Below are 22888 nucleotides of genomic sequence, written 5' to 3' on the forward strand. Positions count from 1 at the left end.
TCCTTCCCCCCTGGGGGCTGTTTTTCAAGCTTCCAGACCATCGCTTATAAAGTGTCACCAGGAGCAATTCAGAGGGAGTTCTGTATGTCGAGCAATTGCAGTGTTGCGGGAAAGAGTCTTAAATAACTGTGTTCATCTGGCTGGTATCTGCCAAGTCCCCTTTGTTTAAAGAAGTTCGTGCGGTTCCCACGTCCTGTCAGGAGGGTGGAGAGGAAGTGACCAGTTTAATCACTCTCACTGACTTGCGTCCCCTCGGAATGCATATGTTGACGGCCCGAGCTCCCACGTGACTGTACTGGGAGATGGTCCTCTAAGGAGCTAATGAAGGCTAAGATGAGGTCCTAAAAGGGGGCCCCTGACCCAATGGGATGAGTCTCCTTATAAGAGGAGAAAGAGATACCAGAGATGTGGGCACACACGGGAGGCCACCGTCTGCAAGTGAGGAAGAGGCTCTCGCCGGAAACCAGCCCTGCCTGCGCCTAGATCTTGGCCTTGGAGCCTCCAGAACTTCGAGAAATCAATAGCCGTTGGTTAAGCCCCCCGGTCTGTGGGTCTGTTACGGCTGCCAGAACCAGTACGGTCACCAGCAGAGACCTGAGCATTTTTTGGCTGGGCTTCTTCAGATGTTCTCGCAGACTTCCGAGCTCCTGTCCAGCAAAGGCATTCACGTGCAGAACCCACAGCCCTTCAACCCTCCACACGTGTTTTCTTCCCGTGTATAAACAGTGCTGTGTTTTTGAGGCCCCTTTTCCAGAACAGCTCTGCCCCCACCCCACCCACACACACACGCAGTCAGATCCCTGATGTTTGAAATTGCTCAGTCAGGAATCATTGTTTCCACTGTTACCAAACAGGTGTGCATGGAGGAGCCGGCTGCCGGAACCCTGGCGTGCAGGGTCTGGAGGTCAACGGAGCCCTGCGCCTGTGTGTGAATGGGGCTCAGCCGCCCCCAGTGTCACCCTGGGCAGGGGATTCGTGCCTCTGAGCCAAACGTGACCAGGAACATCTGCCTCCCAGGGGAGATGTGAGAAGGCAGCTGGTCTCTCTGTTTCTGCTCTACACGTCTTTCCTGGGAGCAGAGTGTGACGGGGCAAGACATAAGGAACCAGTTCCTAAACCCACAGGAGGTTACGCCCACCGAGGCTCAATTATCCATCCTGCCAGTGGTTCCTTCCTCCATGGAGAACTCCTTTATGGAAAAAGGCGAGGGCCACTCTGAGCCTGAGTACAAGGCCTGACCTTTGGCTCTCTCTGTGGATGTGACCTCCTCCCTGATACCCCCTTTCCTGCACAGTTAACAAGTTCGGGGGCATATTCCCAGTTTCTCAGGGCCCTTCAGATTTGAGTCATGCTTCCAGATGGATGAGGTACCCATCCAGGATGGCGCACCGGAAACTTTCTCCCATCAACCCCGAGAGGTACCTTCTGCAACCCTGCATCCCACAGGAGAGTGGCCCGACTGAGTGCCCATATTGCTCTTTCGAATTTTAATGCAGAAAAATATGGCTTTGCTGTACCTCTGTTGCCCAGATGTGCAGATCCCAAACCCAGATGTGGGCTGTTCAAAGCCCCCTTGGAGACCCAGGTCCCGTGCTCTTCCCTGAGGAACCTCTGCCCGTTTCACCTATGTTGAAACTTGCCTGACTTGTGTCCTCTGCCGGGGACCAGAATCCCCGAGCCTTTCAAGGTAAATTATAGCTTTCTAACGGGACAGAGGAGTTGCCAGGAGCAGCCTCTCCTCCCAGGAGACATGTACACGTTAACTGGGGCCTTCGGGAGACAGACCCACTGGATGTTAGGAGCAGGGTGAATACATGGTGCAGTTGGGATGGATGTGAATTTGGGGGACCAGAGGGCACACCGTAGTGGGTTCGATACTGTCCTGCAGAATCCGTGTCCACCTGGAGCCTCAGAATGAAACCTTCTTTAGACACAGGGTCTTTGTAGATGTAATTAGTTCAGATGAGTTCGTACTGGTTAAGGGTAGCGCCGAAATCCCATGGCCAGTGCCCCTGTGAAGAGAAGAGGGTGTAGAGACGCACAGAGAAGAATACTGTGGCCCGGGGAGGCAAAGATTGGAGTGATGTGTCTCCAAGTCCAGGAATGCCAGGGATTGCCAGAAACCACCAGAAGCGGAAAGAGAGAGGCCTCGAATAACAGATTCTCTCTCCGAGCCTCCAGAAGGAACCGATCTGGCCCACACCTTGATTTCAGGCTCCCCACCTCCCAAACCAAGGCCCCAGTACGTTTCTGTTGTTTTAAGCCACCCCATCTTACTGCCACAGCCCCAGGGAACCGCCACAGACTACACTTGGGGGCGCTCAACCTTTGCACACTTCCACACACGTGGTGGTTGCGGCTCACACAATGCCAAGGGCTCCGGTGGGACCCTGGGTCTTTGCTGGGTCACGGGACAAGTGCCTGTTTAATTTTGCAAGAGCCGCCAGGCCATTTTCCAATGGTGGCCCTACTATTCGACAACCCCACCGGCTGGGCATAGGGGGTTCCCGCTTCCCGTGTCCTCCACACATTTGGTGTTCTCAGTTCTACTGGATGTGTGATGCTATTCTTTCTTTTGTTTTGTTTTTTTTTTTTAAGATTTTATTTGTTTATTTGACACAGAGACACAGCGAGAGAGGGAACACAAGCAGGGGGAGTGGCAGAGGGAGAAGCAGGCTTCCCGCGGAGCAGGGAGCCCAATGCGGGGCTCGATCCCAGGACCCTGGGACCATGCCCTGAGCCGAAGGCAGACGCTTAACGACGGAGCCACCCCGGCGCCCCCTGTGTGATGCTATTCTTGTCCTTTAATTTGCCGTCCCCTGGTGACTCGTGACCTTGAGCTCTTTTTCATGTGCGTATTGGCCATTTGTATTTCCTCCTTTCTGAAAGGCTTCTTCGAGTCTTCCATCTACTCTTTGACTTATTACTGTTTTGTTTTTATTTGAAGGGGGTTCTTTATATGTTCTGCGTACCATTCCTTTCTCAGGGGCGTATATACTGCAACAATTTCCGCCGCGTCTGGAGCGTCCCTATTCATTTTCCTACTAGTGTTCTTAATGGGTGGTTTTTCCCGTTTTTTCTTTTGATGACGTTTATTGATTTTCTTTCCCTTTCTTCAGTTTTGTGGTGAGTGCTTTCTGCATCTTGTCTAGGAAATCTTTGCCCACCTTAAGGTTGTAAAGATATTCTTATGTTTTCTTCTCCAAACATTATAGTTTTGGATTTTAGGTGTTTGGTTTTTTTGTTTTTTAATTTTAGGTTTAAATCGGTGTTCTATCTTGAGTTAATTTTAATGTCCAGCGTGAGGTAGGAGTTGAGGATTATATTTTTCCATATGGATGTCCATTTGTTCCAGCACCAATCACTGAAAAGACTCTCCCGCCACCTTTGAATTGCTTTGGTGTCTTTGGCAAAAAAAATAACTGACTACGTAGTCATAGATCTATTTTTGGACTCACTCCTCTGTTTCATTGACATGTTGCCTATCTTTACGCGACAAAACACACTGTCTTGTTGATTGTAGTTTCACAGTAAGCCTTGAAATCGTATCTATATATAAATATATAACATCATAATTACATGTTATATGAGAATGCAATATATAACATATACATGAATATGAAATACATAAATATATAATTAATATATATTGATTTATATTGTATTCCTCCAATTCTGTCCTTTTTTTTCCCAGAAATTTTCCTTACCTTCCTATATAAATATTAGAATTAGTTTGTTCAGGCTATACCAAAAAAAGCTTTTTGGTATTTGACTGAAATGTATTGCAGTTGTAGGTAAATTTGGACCCAAAGGACACCTTAACATCTGAATGACATTGAACTGTCTTCCAATCCATGAACATGATATACCTCTCCATTTGGTTTAGGGCTTCTTTCTTTTTTTTTTTAGCAATGCTTTGTAGTTTTCCATGTGGACATTTCATACATCTTCCATTGTACTTAAATCTGAAGTATTTTATGTTCTTTGATATTCGTTTTTTTTTTTTCATTTTTGTATCTTGAACTTGCATCCTGTGTCCTTGCTAAATTTGTGGTTAGTTACAAGTAGTTATTATTGGTATTCTGATAGATTTTCTATAGATTCTGTTGTGTTTTTTCTGTACACAATCATGATGTCTATAAATAATGACAGTATTACCTCTTCCTTTCTAATCCTCATTCCCTTTATTTCTTTTTCTGGCCTTATTGCACATCTAGAAACGCCACTACAATGTTGAATAGAAGTGGTTAGTGTGAATATCCTTGCTTTGTTCCCAGTGTTAGTGGGAAAACATTTAGCCTTTTATCATGAAGTATGGTGACAGCTGTTGTCAGCTTGAGGGCAATTCCTTCTTTTCTAGTTTGCTGAGGGGTATTAATGTGAACGAGTGTTGGATTTTGCCAAATGATTTCTTCATCTATTGAGATAATCATATGGTTTTTTTCCTCTAGTCTCTTAATATGATGAATTAGTGGTTGATTTTGAAATGTTGAACTAACCTTGCATTCCTGGAATCAACCCCACTTGGCCATGATGTATTATCCTTTCTATATATTTCTGAAATTTTGTGCTAAATTTACATTAAGGATTTTTGCATCTATATTCATGAAGGGTACTGGTTTTATAAATTTTCTTTTCCAGTACTGTCTTTTGTTGGTTTTAGAATCAGCATAATGTTGGGCACATAAAATGAGATGGGGAGTATTACTTCTCTATTTTATGAAAGAGTTTATGTAAAATTGGTATTATTTCTATGTGAAGTGTTTGATAGAATTCACCAGTGAAGCCAAATGAGTCCAGAGCTTTCTTTGTGAAAGGGTTGCTGATAATGACTTCAGATTCTTTAATAGATAGGCTAACTCAAATTGTCTATTTCTTCTTAGGCCAGTTGGGAATTTGTGTCTTTTGAATAATTTTTGTCCTTGTCATCTATGCATAGAATTTGTGGGCATAGTTTTTCATAATACTTCCATAATATCGTCCCAGTGCCTGGTAGATCTATAGTTACATCTCATCTCCGTTACTTATACTGATTGTTTTGTTTTCTCTTTTTTTTTTCTGGATCAGTCCAGCTAGACGTTTATCAATTTTGTTAATCTTTTCAAAGAAATTATTTTGTTTATTTTTCCATATTGCTATTATATTTTCTATTTTTTTGTTTCCCACTCCTACCTTTATTGTCTCCTTTCCTCTACTTACTTTGACTTTTCTGGCTGCTTAATGTAGAAATTTAGATCATTAATTTTAAATCATTTTTCTTTTCTAATATAAGCCTTTAAAATTATAAATTTCCCTCTAAGCATTGATTTAGCTATATGCCACAAATTTTTGACATTGTGTTTTTATTTCTATTCAGTTCAAATATTTTCAGAATTTCCCTTTTGCTTCTTCTTCAAGCAAGGGGTTGTTTAGGACTGTGTCATTTAATTTCCAAATATCTAGGGATTTTTAATTTTCAATTTCCTATTTAATTCCCCTTTGCCAGAAAACATATTTTATATCATTTTAATTCTTTTAAAGTTATTGAGACTTGTCTTATGGACCAACACAAGGTCTTGGAGAGTGTTTCGTGCAAGCCTAAAAAGCACATGTATTCTGCAGGTTTCCCTCAGCTGTTAGCTGTTCTGTTTTATAAATGTCAATTAGGTTAGGTTGGTTGATAATGTTGTTCAAATCTTCTGTGTCCTTGATTTTTATCTACTTGTCCTGACAATAACAGAGGAATGTTGAAATCTATGACTGTAATTGTCAGTCTGTCCAATCTTCCTTTCAGTTTTGTCCATTTTTTGCTTCACGTGTTTTGAAGCTCTACAATTAGATGCATACACATTGAGGACTGTTATAGCTTCTGGATGAATGGACTCCATCATTTTTACTCCCTCTTTATCTCTGGTAATACTCCTTTTCTGAAGCCTGTTTTTGGGATACTAGTATAGCCATTAGAGGTTTTATGAATAATGCTTCTATGTTTTTACTTTTATCTTACTTGTGTCTTTATATTTAATGTGTGTCTCTTACACACAGCATATAGCTGAGTATTTTTTTTTTAGTTCACCCTGACAATCTCTGCCTTTTAAGTGAAGTGTTTAGTCCATTTACATTTACCATCTGAGTCTTTTCTTTATGATGCATCCATTCTTTTTTTCATTTTTCCTCCTTTCCTGCCTTTCTTTGGATTAATCAAGGTCTTTTTTGGTGTTCCATTTTGTCTCCTCTGTTGACTTGTTAGCCTACCTGTTTGTTTTATTTGTGGATATGCACAGTTGCTCTATGGTTTATAAAATGCATCTTTAACTTACCACACCCTACCTTGTACTTATGTCACTTTACATCTAGTGTAAAGATTTACAACAGTATACTTTCGTTTAACCCCCTCTCATCCTTTTGTTATTAGCGACATGTATTTTCTACATATGTTATAAAGTACACAATAGATTGTTGTTATTTTTGCTTTAAGTCATCAGTTATCTTTTAAAGAAATTAAAAATAAAAAAATATATATTTGCTTACATATTTACCATTTTTGACACTCTTCAATTCTTCATGAAGATTCAAGTTTCCATCTGGTATCATTTGTTTTCATTCTGAAGACTATTCTTTGATTTCCCCACACCACAGTTCTGCTGTGATGAATCTTTTCAGCTTTTCAATCAAAAAAAGAGCTTTTATTTCATCCTACTTTTGAAAGATATCTCATCAGATGAAGAATTCAAAGTTGACTTTTTGTTTCAGCACTTTAAAGATGTAGTTCTATTTTCTTCCCCCTCACATTGTTTCCCTTGAGGAATGAACAATAATTCTTATCACTATTCCATTGTATAGAATTTGTCTTTTTTCTGTTGGCTTTAAATTTTTTCTCTTTATATTCAGCTTTCAGCAATTTGAGATATACCTATGTACAATTTTGTGTTTATTTCGCTTTGAGTTCACTGAGTTTCTTGAATCTGTGGGTTGATATGTTTCATCAAATATGGAAACATTTTAAAAATAACTTCTCTCCCACAATTTCTCTTTCTCTTCTCCTTCTGGGACTCATTACATGAATGTTAGACCATGTGATATTATCCCACAATTCACTAGTTCTCTGTTCAGTCTTTTCAGCCTTTCCTTTTCCTCTTTGCCTCAGGTGTATAGTTTCTGTTGCTCTGTTTTCAAGTTCACTGAATTTTCTGCATTGTCCAAGTGTTGTTAAACCCATCTATTTGAATTTGTAACTTATATATTCTCATTTTTACATCTAGAATTTCCATTTAGCTATTTCTTGTTTCATACTTGTTTTGTTATTATGTCCACGTTTTTTTTAAATCTTTGACATATTTACAATAGTTGTTTTAAAGTCTTGGTGTGCACATTCCCACACTTCTGTAATTTCTGGATCTGCTTCTGTTGACTGTTTATTTCCACCCCCCCCCCCGTTTGAGTCACATTTGTCAGCTTACACATGTCTAATAAATTTTTTTTCTTGAATTCTGGTCATTGTGGATACCAAGTTTCTGGATTTGATTGTAATTCATGATAAGTTTGGATCTGGCAAATAGTTACTTTATGTATGAATAGGCCTGGTCCTTTTTGAAACTTACTGTTAAGCTCTGTTAGGTATAACTAGAGCAGTCTTTATTCTGGAGTTAGTGTAGTCCTTTTCCTAAGGCATAGACTTTCTGGGTCTCTGAACTCAGTGAAGTCTCTCCAGTCTGGCTAGTTGGAACTCCAGCATCTCTCAGTCCTGTGTGTCATCTGAAATTCCTCAGTTCACAGCCAGGTGGTAGTTGTTCTCTGCCAAGTTCATGGAGTCTTGCTTGTGTAAGTGTAGTTTAGTATTTAGCCACTCATGGTCTGTGCAGTTCCTCTTGGTGTCCCTCCTCCCAAATTGCAGACCTCAAAGGCCCTGAACTCTGATCTCTGTCTCCACAGTTTGGTGAAGCTGCCATCCTCTGGGCTCCACCTTTTTGCCCATACTATGTAAAGTGCATCCAGGCAAAAAGCCAAGGCAGTCATGAGGTTTACCTCCTGAATTTCTTCTGTTATGGTCATCCTAACCCTATTCCAGTGTCTACAAACAGTTGTTTCAAATATCTTGTCACACTTTATAATTGTTTAATATTCTTGCTGTTATTCATAATGTGTTACTTTCTGCATACCTCATGACTGATCTGAATTCACCAAGCCAGATAAGAAGGTATTATAAAAGATGCACAGTGATTTAGGATTTACTGTAAGTAGAAATCATGGGGCACCCTGTCCACAAGACTTAAAGTACCTCCAAAAATCGTGTTGTATAAAATATTGGAATTTTATAAGAAATAACTGTGGGGCTTAATCCTACTTTGCCAAAGAATCCTTACTTCACTTTACAGAAGGACTAGCTACAAGTAAACAGTGTTCTCCCATGACCCATTGGAAGATGATTGCTAGAAGAACCAGAGGTAGGTAATGGGCAGCAGAGCCCAGGTCCCTGAGTTTTTAGAAGTTGTTTCCAGGCGATGTTGTTGATCAGGAATGAAGTCAGTGAACCACTGAGCTGTTGCATTGCATACACAAGCATCTAGGGCCCACAGCAAGGCCGTGGCAAAGTGAGGGCCACTGAGGGATGAAGTGTGAAGACCTGGTCCCACATGGGGCTCAGTCACCCCAAAGATCTTTAATGTGTTGAGCCAAAACGGGGAGTCAGAAGCTCCATCAAAGGCCAGGCAAGTTTTGAGCCAGGAGAGACCAGCACAGGTGTCAAACAAACGTTCTAGAAGACTTGGAAGGGGAGTGAACCGGCAAGTCAGCAACCTGCGTCTCTGCAAACAGTGAGGCCTGAGCTAGAACAGCACTTACAGTGTCTGTGTGAGTCACCCAGAGAGCTTGTTATATGCAAGCTCTGACTCAGAGGGTCTGAGATGAGGCCTAAAGAGCTGCAGGTCCAACAAGCTCCAGATGGTGCCGATGCCCTGGGCCCACAGACAGCACTAATCGGGGAGGGATTTCAACCTATGAGCCAAGGCAGTTCCCCACGTGGGGAATCAACTGAGGCTTGTGGCATAGAGGAGACCATGGTGCTAAACCCAGTAAATGGAGACAACAGGGTTGGATTTACACAGCATAGTTTACCCGTGACATTTAATCCTTCAAGCCAGCTGCACCTGTTGGGGCTGACAGTTATGCCCAAGGGGGTTCAAGCCTCTAGCATCTCAGAAATCTCAGCTGTGACCCTAGGGGCATTCCCTGCAGAGCCACAAGGAGCTGAAACATGTGCTATTCCTACTGGTTCAAGAACTCAGATGCCAGCAGAATGGCAATAAGCTTCAATTAAAAAAAAAGGCAAGAATGAAAACAACCCTCAAAACTCTATTACCTTCTGCCATAAACTTTTATTGTGTGCCTCGACTGCAAACTAAGTCTGAAGTTTTGTGCTGTAGATTCCATCAGGAGGGAAGGTGGCTCTAACAGGTATTGGTCTAACAGGTATTGGTATTTTGGGAGTCCGTGCATGTGTGCAGTCATGACTCTGCACGTGTGATGGACACATTCTCACACCATCCACGCACCCCTGGGTCTTAGACACTATGGCGCAGGACATATTTTGGTTGATGTTAGCATTATTTTAGCACTGACTGTATGGGTTGGCTTTTTCATGTTTCACCTTCAGCTTCTCGAATGATGCTTGAAATAGTCCATTTCTTCTCAATAGGACTTCAGATCTTAGTGAGTTCTGGGCTTTGGATTTAATGAATGAACCCATACAAGGATAATAATAATGAAGGCTCCCATTTATCGAGCACCTGCTATATTCCGGGCACGGGCTTTATAAATATGTTCCATCATCACTAAAATTCCACCAGCTGGGGGCATTATGCCTATTTTATAGATAAACTATTTATAGATTATTTATAGATTCCCATTTTATAAAAGATAAACCAAGACCAGGGGTAGTTGGAGGAGCAGGGTGGGCGTTTCGCGTGTTTGGTCAAGTGTGAATACCCCCAAGTTGCTCTCCCACTGATGTCCAGGGAAGCAGAGTAATGGGGCTCTTTCTAAGTGCTGTTTTTTCCTTCAGCCGCTTTCCAGTCCCCCCGCCCTGCTGTGGATACAGCCAGGCCACAGAGGGCCCAGAAACTTCCCACCAACCGGAGGGGACATCTGACCTGCGTCCCATTCTCTAAATGAGCGTCCGCCGCCCCTTGTCCTTCCAGGTTGGAGGCTGCTCTCCGCTCTCCAGGCTTCAAGGGTCGTGGTGAAGGGCAGGGAGAGAGGCAAGGGTTAACAGGGCCGCAGGTTCTGTTCAATGTGGGGCGGTATCTTCCTGCTCTGCCTCTCCAGGCTGGCTTTCGTGGCGACTTCATTAGCAGCAAGCTGCTAATTAAATTTCATATTTATGGTCAGAAAATAAAATCATCGGACCTTTCTGAAATAGGATTTTATGAGTTTTGGCTCTGGCAGCTGAGTCAGCAGTCAAGGGCCTACACTGTTTAGAACTATGGTTTCAAGGCGGAGATAAATAAAACAAATAACACAGGGGTAGAGGTTGAATCCTGCGTCCTTGGGCCGGCCCGAACGCATTTCGGGGCCTTGGCAAGACGGATCCGGGCCTCTGGGGTGCGGCTGGCACACCAAAGCGCCCGTCCACGTTGGGCGTGTTTCTGTGTCCGGGGTCCCCCAGCCCCCACGAGGCTGTTTTTATTACAGAGCCGGATGTTTTGCTTTTTTTTTTTTTCTTTTTCTTCTTGCATACTAGAGAAATCATTCTCCACCTACGGCTCAGACTCGAACCTCCCTGCGTGTGTGTGGAGGAAGCTGTCGGAGGCCACTTCCTCTCACGTGTCACTTAGCTCCTGCCGCCTCCTCTGGAGGGGCTCAGAGCACCTCAACTGACCCCTCTTCTCAGTGACTGCCCGTGAGAATTCAGCTCCGCCTGCCCTACCATGCAGGCACCCCTCGTGCTGCGCCCCTGATGAGCCCAGTGGGCAACTCCTCATTGGTCGAGGAAAGAATTCTACCAACTACGTTCTGGTCTCTCTGGTGGGGAGTGTCTTAGAATCCCAGGGACGGAAGGACATGAAGGGCATCTGGCCCCACCATGCAACGCGGTGGGACCCCCTTTCCCCTGAAGCCCCTTTGGGACTGGGCGGCTTCATTCATCCTGGTTCTGGTGGGTTTATCTCCACTTAGAAGGATCCACTTTCTCCGTGGAAGAAGAAAAATGTGGAATGATGGAAAGACCAGTGTGCAGAGGTAGAGAGGACCACGATTGGTCCCTGTGCCGCCCCCACCGCCCTTGAGGTCTGGGCCCTTGGGTCCGGACCCTCTTCTGCAAGGTGGAGGGTAAAGCGACCTATCCCACAGGGCGGGCATGGGGAAAGCCACCTGCGGGAATGCCCACGAAGGGCCCAGCTGAGTCTGCACATGGCAGGCACTGGGCCGCTCGTGGGTAGTGTTCATTCAGCGAGGACTCCATTCCACCTGTCAGCACTCGCATTCGCTAACCGGGAATTCACGGTGCGGTGGCTGACATGGCGCCAAAGACCCCTCCCAGCTCTGAAATCCCCTTACCTTGTGCTCTGACCATCTAGGATGGAGGCTATGCTCCGGTGCTTCCTTCCCATTGATTTGCTGGCTAGTCAGAAAGTCGTCACCCAGGTGACAGTGTCCTGGTGATGCCCGCGGCAGAGCAGGTGGAGGGAGGCCCCGGCCCGGTGGGAGACACCGGAGCACGCCTTCTATCCCATGCAGAGCCAGCCCGTAAACCCTCCCCAGAATTCACGTGTGGAAGCCCTAAGCCCCAATGGGGTGGTGTTTGGAGGTGGGGCCCTCGTGACGGGACTGGGGACTTACAGGAAGAGGAAGAGATGGTAGAGTGCTCTCTCTATGAGCTCACACCGAGGAAGGGCCAGGTGAGGACAGTGTCGGAGGACGGCCATCCGTGAACCAGGAAGAGGTCTCTCGCCAGGCACGGAACCTGCCAGCACCTTGACCTTGGCCTTCCCACGCTGCCGAACTGTGAGAAACGGAGTGCCTGTTGTTTAAGCCCCGCGGTCTGAGGGATGTTGCCGCGGCAGCGGGAGGAGTGGACGAAGACGCCGTGTGACGTCAGGCAAATCGTACGACTCCTCGGCGCCTCGGCTTCCGGGTAGTAATCGCAGTTGCCACATAGGACCTCTGGCCAGTGGGAGGCTATCCAGCTAAGCAGGACTTCCTCCCGTGGTGTTTGGGTAGGGCACAGCTTTCAGAATCGGACGACGAAGAAGGATCTCCTGTCCCTAGGAGGTTCTCCTGAAGGTCCTCCCTGCCCAGAGAGGGGGACGTGCTTACCTCCTTCCTGCTCCTTTCTGTTCACACCAACAGCAATGTCGTCAGCACCTCGAGCAGGGGAGCATGACCCCAGAGAGGTGCCGAAAACCCTCTCTGTCCTCGGGAAGGAGGCTGGCCCTCTGAGCAGAGCACGGCAGCGGGCCCACCCCTGACGGGAGATCATGCAGCGTCCCGGCCCTGAGCGCTGACCACACGCCAGCGCTTGGCTCGTGTTTGGCACACTTCACATCTTCATCCTCGCGCCCCCAGTGACGCTGGCATGGTCATTGTCCTCATGTGACAGTGAAGACGCCGAGGGCTCAGAGGATGCCCTGCAGACCCAGCCCACCCGCCGTGCCCAGAGGCTGACCTGAGTGAGCCCCGTGCGTGGGCTCCCTGACCCTTGGCTTCTGCGTGGCCGTGGCGGATGGCAGCGCTAAGGGAGGACAGAGGTCAGGCAGTGAGGTCCGAGGGGCAGCCGTGCCCCTCTCCTGAAGGCTGAGCTCTGCCAGGCAGCCCTCCCTCCCCCTCCCTCCAGCCCTGACAGGCTGCGGGGCTGTTCCTTCCGGAAGTGGCCACGACAAATCACCATAAACCGCTCGGCTTAAAACACAACAAGCATGTTGTCACAGTCTAGAGGCCAGAAGTCTGAAATCAAGGTGAGCTCAAGGCAGGGCCACGCTTCCTCCAGAGACTCCAGGGAAGGACCCCTGCCTGCCTCCTGCAGGTTCAGGCGGCTCCCGGGTTCTCGGCCGGTGGCCACACGCCCCACGGCGGCCTCCACAGTCACGTGGCCGTCCCTCGTCTGTGTCTGTGTCTGTGTCACCGGATTCAGAGCCCCTCCCTCATCCAGGGAGGCCTCGACTTACATGCGTCTGCAAAGACCCTCTTTCCAAATGCGGTCACGTTCTGAAGAGGGGGACACTGTCCAACCCAGTATCTGTGGGAGGGCATCAACGGATGAGAGGCCCGGGCAGAGGGAAAGGCTGGTGCCAGAGGGTGGGCCGGGCCGACGACGGGCATAGAAGGCCTGCCGCTCCGAACCCCACTCCCGGAGGCCGACGGCCACGCGGAGCTGCTGGGACTCTCGCCCGCTCTGGCCGGAGGGCGGGATGCCATGGCCACCTTGGAAAACAGGGGGGGTGGTTTCTTCCGGAGTTGACTGTACACCGACCACATGACCCGACAGTTCTAATCCTAAGTATTTATTCCAAAGAAATGACAACACATGTCCACGTGAAGATTTGTCCAAGAATGTCCCCGAGAAGTGAAGTTGGGACACCACCCAAATGTCCACCGACAGGCGAAAGGATAAACTGTGGGACACATAAGCCGGTGACCCGCGCCACAAACGCATGCACCTCGAGGTGCTGAGCGAAACAAGCCAGGCCCTCAGCAGTACATCATGCGCTTTTCCGTCTTTCTGTGACAGAAATCCCAGTACTGGTGGCCTCTGGGGGTGGGGACACAGGATGGAAAGGGCCGTGAAGGAATTTTGTAGGGTGTTGGCCATGCTCCACTTCTTAATTGGTCATGAGGGTGTCTTCTTTTGAAAACTCATTGAACTGTGTACTTCGGATACGTGTGCAGCTTACTGACCTTGCTGCAGTGTTTTAGGAAAGGAGAGAGGAACCAGGAAGTTCTCTGGCGATCCACACAGGCTGGGACATAAGAGGGAGGCTGAAGTGGTGTGGGGCTCCGCCATGTGGGGCCGGGGTGCCCAGGCGGGGCGCTCGTCCAGCTGTGGAGGGCAGCTCGATGTGAGGCTTGCAGAAGCCTCTTCCCTGGAATGTTCTAGGCCCCACACGTCCCACCAGCCAGGCAGGCTTCCTCCTCGGTGCAGGTCACAGGCAGGAGACCGCGGTGTCCTGGGTGAGGTCTGGGACAGCGACAGGCACCAGCGGGAGGGGAGAATGCGAGTGATGCCAGGCTCCTGCCCGGTCCTCCCTCCACTGCTGCACCCCCAACCTCGCTGTGCCCCAGTGGCAGACATGGCGCCACCTGCCAGCGAGAGCGGCGCCCCCTCCGCGTCTTCCAGCCTCCCCCTCCTCTGTGGAAAGTCACCCACAGACTCTGCTCAGAACAAAAATAAAAAGGGAAGTATGGCAGCGCCCCCAGCCCCCACCGCTGTCCCTGCTAAAAATAGAGGCGGCCTCCGAGAGGGGTGTTGTGTGGGCTTCCGGGGGGAGGCCCCTGGCTCCCTGCAGCATCAGCATTTTCTGGGGGCCTGGCAGGCCACACACTGGAGGAGAAGGAGTTTGAGGGGACCACGCAGAGACCCCCTAGGCCGACCCAGGCCCGAACTAGTTTGCAAACACGTGAGTACGTTTTCTGACTGGCCGGTCCTTTTTGCTCAGAGCCACGTGGGTGTGGAGCTCGGGAATCCATGTCCGTGTCAGGGAGGGCTTCTGCAGCAGGCTGGGGGCTGCTGGGTGACCCCCGCGCCCCCCACCTCATCCCTCTTGCTCTCGTCCACACCACCGTGTGTCTCACGGCTTCACGCATGTTCCTTTTCATTTCTTAATTTCTTAAACAACACGGTGAGCTCCCGACACCTGGTGCTGGGGCAGCTATTTTATGCTGTTAACTTTGATTGCATAGAACATGCATGGACTGGAGCCCAGAGAAGGCCCTCGATAAATGCCTGGTCGATTTGGACCAGAACGCTCTCCCTCTCGTTTTTATGTGCTAGGTTTTGTTTTTGTTTTAGTTTTTGTTTTTTAACTTTCTTCCAATGGGGGATGGGCCAAGGGTGGAGAGGTGGGCGTGAGCGCATGGAGAGGTGCCCGAGGCCCCCGCTGGAAGGGTCCGCAGCGTCTGCCCCAAAAGCCCAGCAGCCTTGCCCTCCAGGGATCCCTGCCCTCCCCGGGAGCACCCTACAGCCTCTTCTGAGCTTTAGTAAGATAGCATATGCAAAGAAAGAAGCCTGTTGCTGAGGGTCCATCAGCAAACCCAAGGCCCAGCCCCTGCCCACAGGCAACACACAGAGAGAGAAGTTGGAGCCTGATACAGGCGGGAGACCCTTGATCCAGAAGCCAGGGCGAAAAGGCACAGCCGGGGCGTGAATGACTTTTCTAGGAGGCAGAAGGACCAGGGCCCCAAGGGGAAGTCCCCCCCCCCCTCCCTGCGGGCATCTGCTGGAGGCCTCAGAGAAGGTTCATCATTTCCTATTGAAACGCTTCAGGAATCCCTTAACGTCTGGCAGGGTTGAGACTTCTGCAGCCCCTGGGGTCGTGTGCTTCGCAGAGACCAACCATCCTGTTCACTGAGGGGGTCAGACTGACGGACGTCATGGGTTTGAAGAAGGCAGCAAGGTCTCAGAGGCATCCTTGAAAACGAGAGATGGTGTAAGTGCAGGGATGTCTCCAAGTGTCGCAGCGGATGGCAGCCCTCGATGGAGAAGTCTCCTGGCCTGCGGACAAAGGCCTCCCAGGCCAGCGACACACCCAGGGAGCGCCAGGCGGCTGGCCTTCAAGCCTGGCTTTGCAGACGGACTCATTCCCGGCTCCCTGGCACAGGCACGGAAAGGGTCACAAAAGCAGCCCGTTCCCCCATCCCCTGCGAACCACACTCACTCCTAGCAGCCCTCAAGTCCGTGCTGATCTACCATGTCTGGGTGCAGTTTTGATGGGTGCCTTATTTAATTATAGGTGATCGAGTCATTTGACACAAGCCAAAAAGAAAAAAAAAAAAAAGAGGCTTTCCGGTTTGCATCTGATTTATGAGCTTTCGCTTTCATGGCGAGAAGCTAGAGATAGTCTGTGAGCATAGAGATCCCCAAATTCCTGCCCCCCGTTGCTCTCGGAGACCGGGGAAAGCGTTTCCATCCCACTGTGTAGGAAGCGTAGAGAACATCAGAAAAGCATGGGCCGGTGTTTGCCAGCACCCGGGAGGGGAGAAAGTGAAAAGAAACACCCACCAGCCTCCAACCCTGACAGATTCATTTAAAGACAGTCTTACATAATAGATCATTAAAAAGGAGAGATGCACGACAGAACTCTGTCCTTACAAGGAAAAGGGGAGTGTGTTGAGATGCTTTGCGACATACTCATCCCATCTACCCCCTTATCCCGCACAGAGAAGTGGAAAATGTGAGTCTCCCTCCGTGTTTTCTTTACATCTCAAGCTGCCCGGTGGCCTTAACTCAGGTGAGCTGGCCTCCGGGAAGTCACTGAAGGTCATGCGCTGGTCACCAGTGGTCTCGGAGCTCCTGGGAGGAGGGACGTGACTGACCCACTGACACTACCACGGAAGCAGCCCTTCCTGGCCAGACCCTGCTTTCCCTTTCCCGCCGCCTGGCCAGGGCCCACCCCCACCCCTCCCTGGGTCGTGCACCTGTGGGTGCTAAATAAAACCCTGAGTTCCTGTTCCCTTTTCTCTGCCCTTGTCCTCTCTTCAAACCCGCACCCGCCTGCTTTTTTGCCTCTGCCTCCATCAGGCCTTGTCCATTCCTGCGCGCCCGACCCCTGGCCGATGTTGCTCCTGAGTCCCACGGCTGCCAGGACCCAGGGCTGACCTGCCACTGGGGGCGCTGCCGTGAGGAGGGCGCGTGCCGGCCTTGCAGGGTCCACCCAGCCCCTAGCCCGTCCGCAGGTCGGTCCCCTCCCGGGAACCCCGGGTCTCCTCTTTCTTCATTGGAGTCGACAGTGCCTTCCCAGCAGGTACCCGGCACCTCGCGTGTGGGCTCAAGAAATTGTAGCTGTTTCTCTTTATTGGATCTGAGTTGATGGATTGAGGTGAAATTCATATAACACCCATCCCCCCTTTTATTTATTTTTTTAAAAGACCTTATTTATTTACTTAGAGAGCACAGAGGGAGAGGGAGAAGCAGTCTCCCCGCTGAGCAGGGAGCCCCACGCGGAACTCGATCCCAGGACCCTGAGATCATGACCTGAACCGAAGGCAGACGCTTAACCAACTGAGCCATGCAGGTGCACCCCCCTTTGAAAGTGAACTATTCAGTGGCATTCCGCACACTCCCCGTGTTGTACAATTACCACCTCTACTGAGCTCCAAAGCATTTCCAACACCCCAAAAATAAAACCCCTCTGTTAGCGTTCGCCCCTCCATCTCTACCAGCGCTCAGCCCCTAGCCCCTGGCAGCCACCCACCTGCTTTCTGTGTCTGTGGATTTCTGGACATTGCACATAAATGGGATCACACGACACATGGCCCTTTCGAGGGTTTCTTTCGCTCTGTGTAAGGTTTTCAGGGTTTGTCCGTGGTGTAGCGCGGATCAGCACCCCGTTCCGTGGCCAAGTCGTATTCCACTGTACGTACAAATGTCCTCATTTCCAGAGTCATTGGCTTTGAGGGTTCAAGGCTGCCGGGACCGGGAAGGGAAGTGGGGCCCAGGGAGGTAGAAGAAGGAGAAACTTGCTCGATGCCACGATGCCGTAGACACCGGAAGAGGCCTGCCTGCCTGCAAGAGTCTCTGCCCACCGCCCTCGCCAACCCTGTAGTCTGTGCAGACCGACCCCGAACAGCCCCCCGGCGGAGGGCATGATGGGGAGAGGAGCGTCTCTGGCCCGCCTTCTCGAGCTGCTGTTGGCTCTGCTCCTGAGTACATTATCACAATTAATTATAGCCAGCCCTTGATTATCTGAGCTAATAGGGGACCAGAATAACACAGAGCTAATTGAAATGTGGGTCTGCAGGGGCGGTGGAAAGGAGGGGCCCCGTTCCATGGGGGAACTGTTTATTTTGCAGTTAATTATGAGTAAAGAGACCCTTCTGGGATCCTTTCCTGCTTCTCTCTCTCTCTCTCCCCCTCCCGGAAGCCTTACGTTTCACTGGATGCACAAACCTATTTTGCTCCCAACATAGTGGATGCTCAGTTAATGCATCGTAGCTGGCTTACCCCCCTCGCCATCTCTCGGCAGAACACCCCAGGACAGAAAATCTGACTGGTTTGGATTTCACTTCTGTGCCCGCCCAATCTCGCATGGAAACGCTCGTTGTTATAATTGCGGGGAAGGAACGAGAGGATGTAGGCGCCGTGCTTTATTCTTCCCAAAGTGTCTGCAATAAATGGGTGACATTACGAGACACACAGAAGGAGGGGAATGGAGCAAAACAGGCATCTGGAACCCCCACAAACTGGGTCGTTGGTCCCAGAAGGCTCGGGAGGCCGCGGTTTGCCCCAGTCCTTTCTGAGCGAGCAGCTGTGCTGAGCGGTGAGACACCACTCTCATTCCGCCGCCCAGTTGAAACTAACAACCGCAGACGCGTCCCGCAGTTTCCATCGCCGGAGTCTTGATCATGCCTTTTCTCCTGGGATGCGCGAGTCCGGTCTAGCGTAATCCTAGATTAGGTGACTGACGCCCTCTGCGTGACACGCTGAATTTGCAGAGGGTGGTTTTTCCAGCCCTTCTGCACTACAGCTATCTTTTCTTACACACTGCCCGCCTCTGCCCCCGCCGTCTGTTGTGGGTTTTGTCACCGCGCCATTCTGTCCCCTCCTCTGATAGTGCATGAGTGCCCACTGCGTGTCAGACACCCACAGCTTTGTCCAGGAACGTGTCCCCCGAAGGTCAGCTGGTGACCTTCCACAACGAGGGAGTGAGGCCCTCGGCATCCTCAGCCAGAAATTGCTGGCTGGTATGGGGTTATCAGGCCTCAAAGAATGAGGATTCCAAACTGAACCAATTTCCCAGCATGCTGGTGGCTGGCACGGGCTGTTTTTTTTTTTTTTTTTTAAGATTTTATTTATTTATTTGACAGAGAGACAGCGAGAGAGGGAACACAAGCAGGGGGAGTGGGAGAGAGAGAAGCAGGCTCCCCGCTGAGCAGGGAGCCCGATGCGGGGCTCGATCCCAGGACCCTGGGACCATGACTCGAGCCGAAGGCAGACGCCCAACCGGTTGAGCCACCCAGGTGCCCCCTGGCACGGGCTGTTCTTGATGATGCAGAAGGCCCTGAGACTCGGGTGGGGGGGGTGCCCGGGGAAGGAGCACCCTGCAAAAAGAGACTGATGGTTTGGGAAGGCCAGCCAACGTAGCCTTCTTCCCGACAGAATGTAGGGCCAGCTGGCTTTGCTGCAACTCACCCAGTTAGGGTGTGGTTTGTGACAAGATAGCTCTGTCCCTGCAGGTCAGAAATAGGAGAGACTGTGGATTCTAGACTTCTAATCCATGACTGATTGAGAGGCCAAGATAGATCGGTGCTGAGATCCGAACTGCAGACCCAGCAGAACGAGCCGGTGCAAATGGAGGGCGTGTGATCCCATCAGCAGGCTGTACGGTGAAAACCCTCACCACGCCTTCGCACACAAAGGTCTTCCCCGCCCAAGGGAGGAAGCTAAATCGAGGAAAAGAGAGCCCTCGCTTTCGCATTGGAAATCAATCACTTTACAAATTATTAAACGCCCACCTGTGCAAGATACTGTTTGGACCGTAGGGTGTACCAGGGAAATAAGAGAAGGGGTCCCTTTCCGGAGGCTGGAAGCAGCTCGGTGGACATAAAGAGACGCTAACACACCGGGTGTGGGAGAGGCAAACCGGAGGCCCACACAGAGCGGTTGAAGACAGATCTCTGATGTTTTTGTCTAAGTTCTGCTTGGCGTGGAGGTGATTACACAGGACATCCGGCAGAGACCTTGTTTCCAGCTGGAGTTTGCCGTTGGCGTCTGAAGGGCTGGGTTAAGTGATACTGATTAAGTGTCTACCGTGGGCACAACAGCAACCCTAAGATGTTAGCTCTGCTTGTCCAATTCTACAGACCAAGAAATGGGGGAGGGGGGCTCAGAGAGGTTAAGCAACATGCCTAAAGCCACACAGCAGCAGACAGCAGAGCTGGAGTTCAAACCCAGGATCCTCACTTGAGCACTGGATGCTTTCCGCTAGCGTAATCCTAGATTAGGTGACTGACGCCCTCTGCGTGACACTGTGAGAACACAGTGTTCTCTCCTTATGCAAAGACTTTTTTTTTTTTGGCTGGACTTTCTCTTTAATTAGAGTAGAATTCCTGTGATCCTTTGCGCACGACACCCATCTTCTCCAGGGGGGGCGGGGGAGGGGGCAATGCCACTTGACCCCAACAAGCACAGTGTACTTTGACCTCTCAAGGACAGGCCCTACACCCTCCATGCATGTGGGTTCCCCGCAAAGGGAGCCCCCCCAGCACCCCAGCTCTGTAGGTCTACCCCGGAGAAGTCTGCAGAGACCGCGCATCTAGCAAGGCGACTCTGACACCTCAAAGCCCCTCTCGTCCTTTCTTCTGCTGCCTGCAGAACTGCCCAGGGGGCTGATGTCGGAGAAAGTACAGCTCTGGCCTCAAACCTCGAATACCTCGGGGTAAAAATAAGAAAGTCTGAGGTCCACACACCAGGCTGCTTCCTGCCTCAGAGTTTCCACCAGCCCTGGAGGCCTTTCGAGATGAAGTCTCTGGGAGCCCCAGCAGCCCTGGGAAAGCAGGAGCCTCAGGCCTCTGAGGGGCGGTTTCACTTGCTGGTGTCGTGCTCGGCCGTGGCGGAAGCATCAGGTCAAAGCTGGAGGCAAGGACACCCCACCCCCAGCGCCACCTCTCTGTTCCCGCAGGAGGAAACCCGAAATCTGCCTGCTTCTAGATACCGACCTGCTCCCTAATTGAAGTCGTGGGCAGGGTCATTTTCAAATGTGTGGAAACATGCCCAGAAGTGTCACTGATTTACCGGTCCTCATGATATTTCACGGAACACCGAGTCCCACGACTGCAAATGCATTTTCGGTTGTTTACCGCATGGCTTTGGAGCATGGGTTCGGTGCGCCTGCGAAACACAGAAGAGAGACCAGGGCACCTTGCTGCTGGGGCCTCAAAGCATGCTCGGGAGGCTGCGGACCAGCCCTGGGCCCTGGAGAGAAGTCTGTCTGAGCGGAGGGCGGTGTGGGCTGAGTGGCCCGCTCCACGTTCCCCTGGCAGATCCCCGCACCGCGCCTCTGATCTGTGTTCTCTGGAGCAGAGGCTCACCTGCCAACACGGCCGGCTGCCGCCCCGGGCTTCCTCCTTCTTCTTTTCTCCCAGCCTCCCTCCCTTCCCGTGAACCTGCAGGCTTCCTTACCATCGTTCCCCTCAGGCCCGGCCCGCTCTGCCATTCTCCCTTCCAACCCGCCTCCCCATTCCCCAAATCAGAAAGTAACTCATGGTTTCCTTCCACCTCTCCTTTGCTGGGATTACATCTCCCTGTGATTCATGCACCAAAATGCACGCTCCGTGTCCCGCTTTTGCATCACAGAAACCCCAAGCAGCGGGGCCAGACTCTGGAAGGAGACCCGTTTTGTTCACTCACTGGGCAGATGTGTGGAAAGCTCACCGCATGCGGGTGGCGTGTGCTGGAGACTCACCAATGAGCACAACACAAGCCCTCTCAAAGAATCACAGCGGGTGTGCAAATGGGCAATGGCGAAACCAAGTGAAAAGCACAGGAACGTGGGTACCTTCCACAATAGGGACCTGCGTTCCACTGGGAGAGGTGCGGCAGGGTGGCCACCTGGGCTGACCGTATCGCCTGCCATCACCAAGTGCTTCTTGGCCAACCAGTGACCGGATACAGTTCTGTGACAATGGAATGTTCTTATCGTAACACCTTAGCTCATTAGAGCTTTTGTTTCAGCAAATGCTCATCGAAAGTCTGCCCCATGTTAGCGCAGCCACACACCCCAGTCTTGACACGAAGCATTCCAAGAGGGACTGCGGACGCTCCAAGTTTCTCCCAACCCAGATAACAAAATGGTAGCCAAACAGTGAAGACTATACCAATGGAGAAGAATTGTGCACCCGGATGAAGCAAAGGCTCCTTCTTTGAAAGCACAGAGGACTCCGGAACTGGAATCCGCTGGGGGTCGCCGTGACATCACTGTCCCTGTGGCAAAGGCGATCTGCTGACCAGCCTTCCAAGGCCAGCGCAGGAGAAAACTGCATTTCATGATCGCCGAGGCTGGGGCTCCCCCCCGGCCAGCCCCGGAGCGAGACCACCCTTCCCAGGTTTGGTCAAGTGGCCCAGCCGCGGCTCCTGGAGACCATCAGTGCCGCCGGTGTGCTGGTGTGTACGGCTCTGGAATCCAGATGCTCCTAAAGAGCCAATGTGATAAATTGATATGCATTTCAGAACAATTTAAATCTGTCATTCCTAATTGTGCTTTTTTGAAAAGCTGCCCTGCAGAGCTGATAGGAAAACGAGAACTGGAGGGGAGCAGTATCCTTTGCTAGTGCAAGAGGTGTGTGCCCTTTCCAAAGTTCTTTGCCGCGGTGCAAGTCGGAAGCCGCTGGGGGTGGTGGGGTGTGTGGTAGGGCTGGGGATGACGAAGGGGTGTTGCTTGCCATGCCTTCGGTCTCCGGCTTCAGTCGATGTGCCGTACTCCCCACCGCCCCAGTGCCCCGACGTCTACTGATACCTCCCCACTTCCTTCCTAAAAGATACCAGGTCGAGACAATTTTATCCCACAGAAACCACTGGCCCTTTGCCTGGGTCACCTGAAAGTAGATGGACGGAGCCCCTTGAGGAGCTCCAGGTATGATTATAGGTGGCCTGGTGCCTGAGGAGCTGGTTGGGGGAGGTTGGTTGTGCTCTGGGATGCTTGGCTCCCTGGGATGCTCGAGGAGCTTGGCTGGGATGACAGCGAGGAGCTTGGCTGTCACGTGA

The 22888-nt window shown here is 50.3% G+C and overlaps 1 protein-coding gene across 2 annotated transcripts in view; it reads left to right on the top strand.

Annotated features, from left to right (window-relative positions):
• CARD11 (caspase recruitment domain family member 11) overlaps positions 1-22888 on the top strand; it is a 109471-nt gene that overhangs the window by 38599 nt on the left and 47984 nt on the right. The window contains exon 1 of one of the 2 annotated variants that reach the window (XM_027613708.2): positions 14515-14588. The exons of the other annotated variant lie outside the window; for it this stretch is intronic. The gene's annotated coding sequence lies outside the window, so the exon portion shown is untranslated. Of the gene's footprint in view, positions 1-14514; positions 14589-22888 lie in introns of those variants that run through there. 2 annotated transcript variants of the gene reach the window in all.

Source organism: Zalophus californianus, chromosome 10, assembly GCF_009762305.2.
Source record: "Zalophus californianus isolate mZalCal1 chromosome 10, mZalCal1.pri.v2, whole genome shotgun sequence".
NCBI lineage: Eukaryota > Metazoa > Chordata > Mammalia > Carnivora > Otariidae > Zalophus > Zalophus californianus.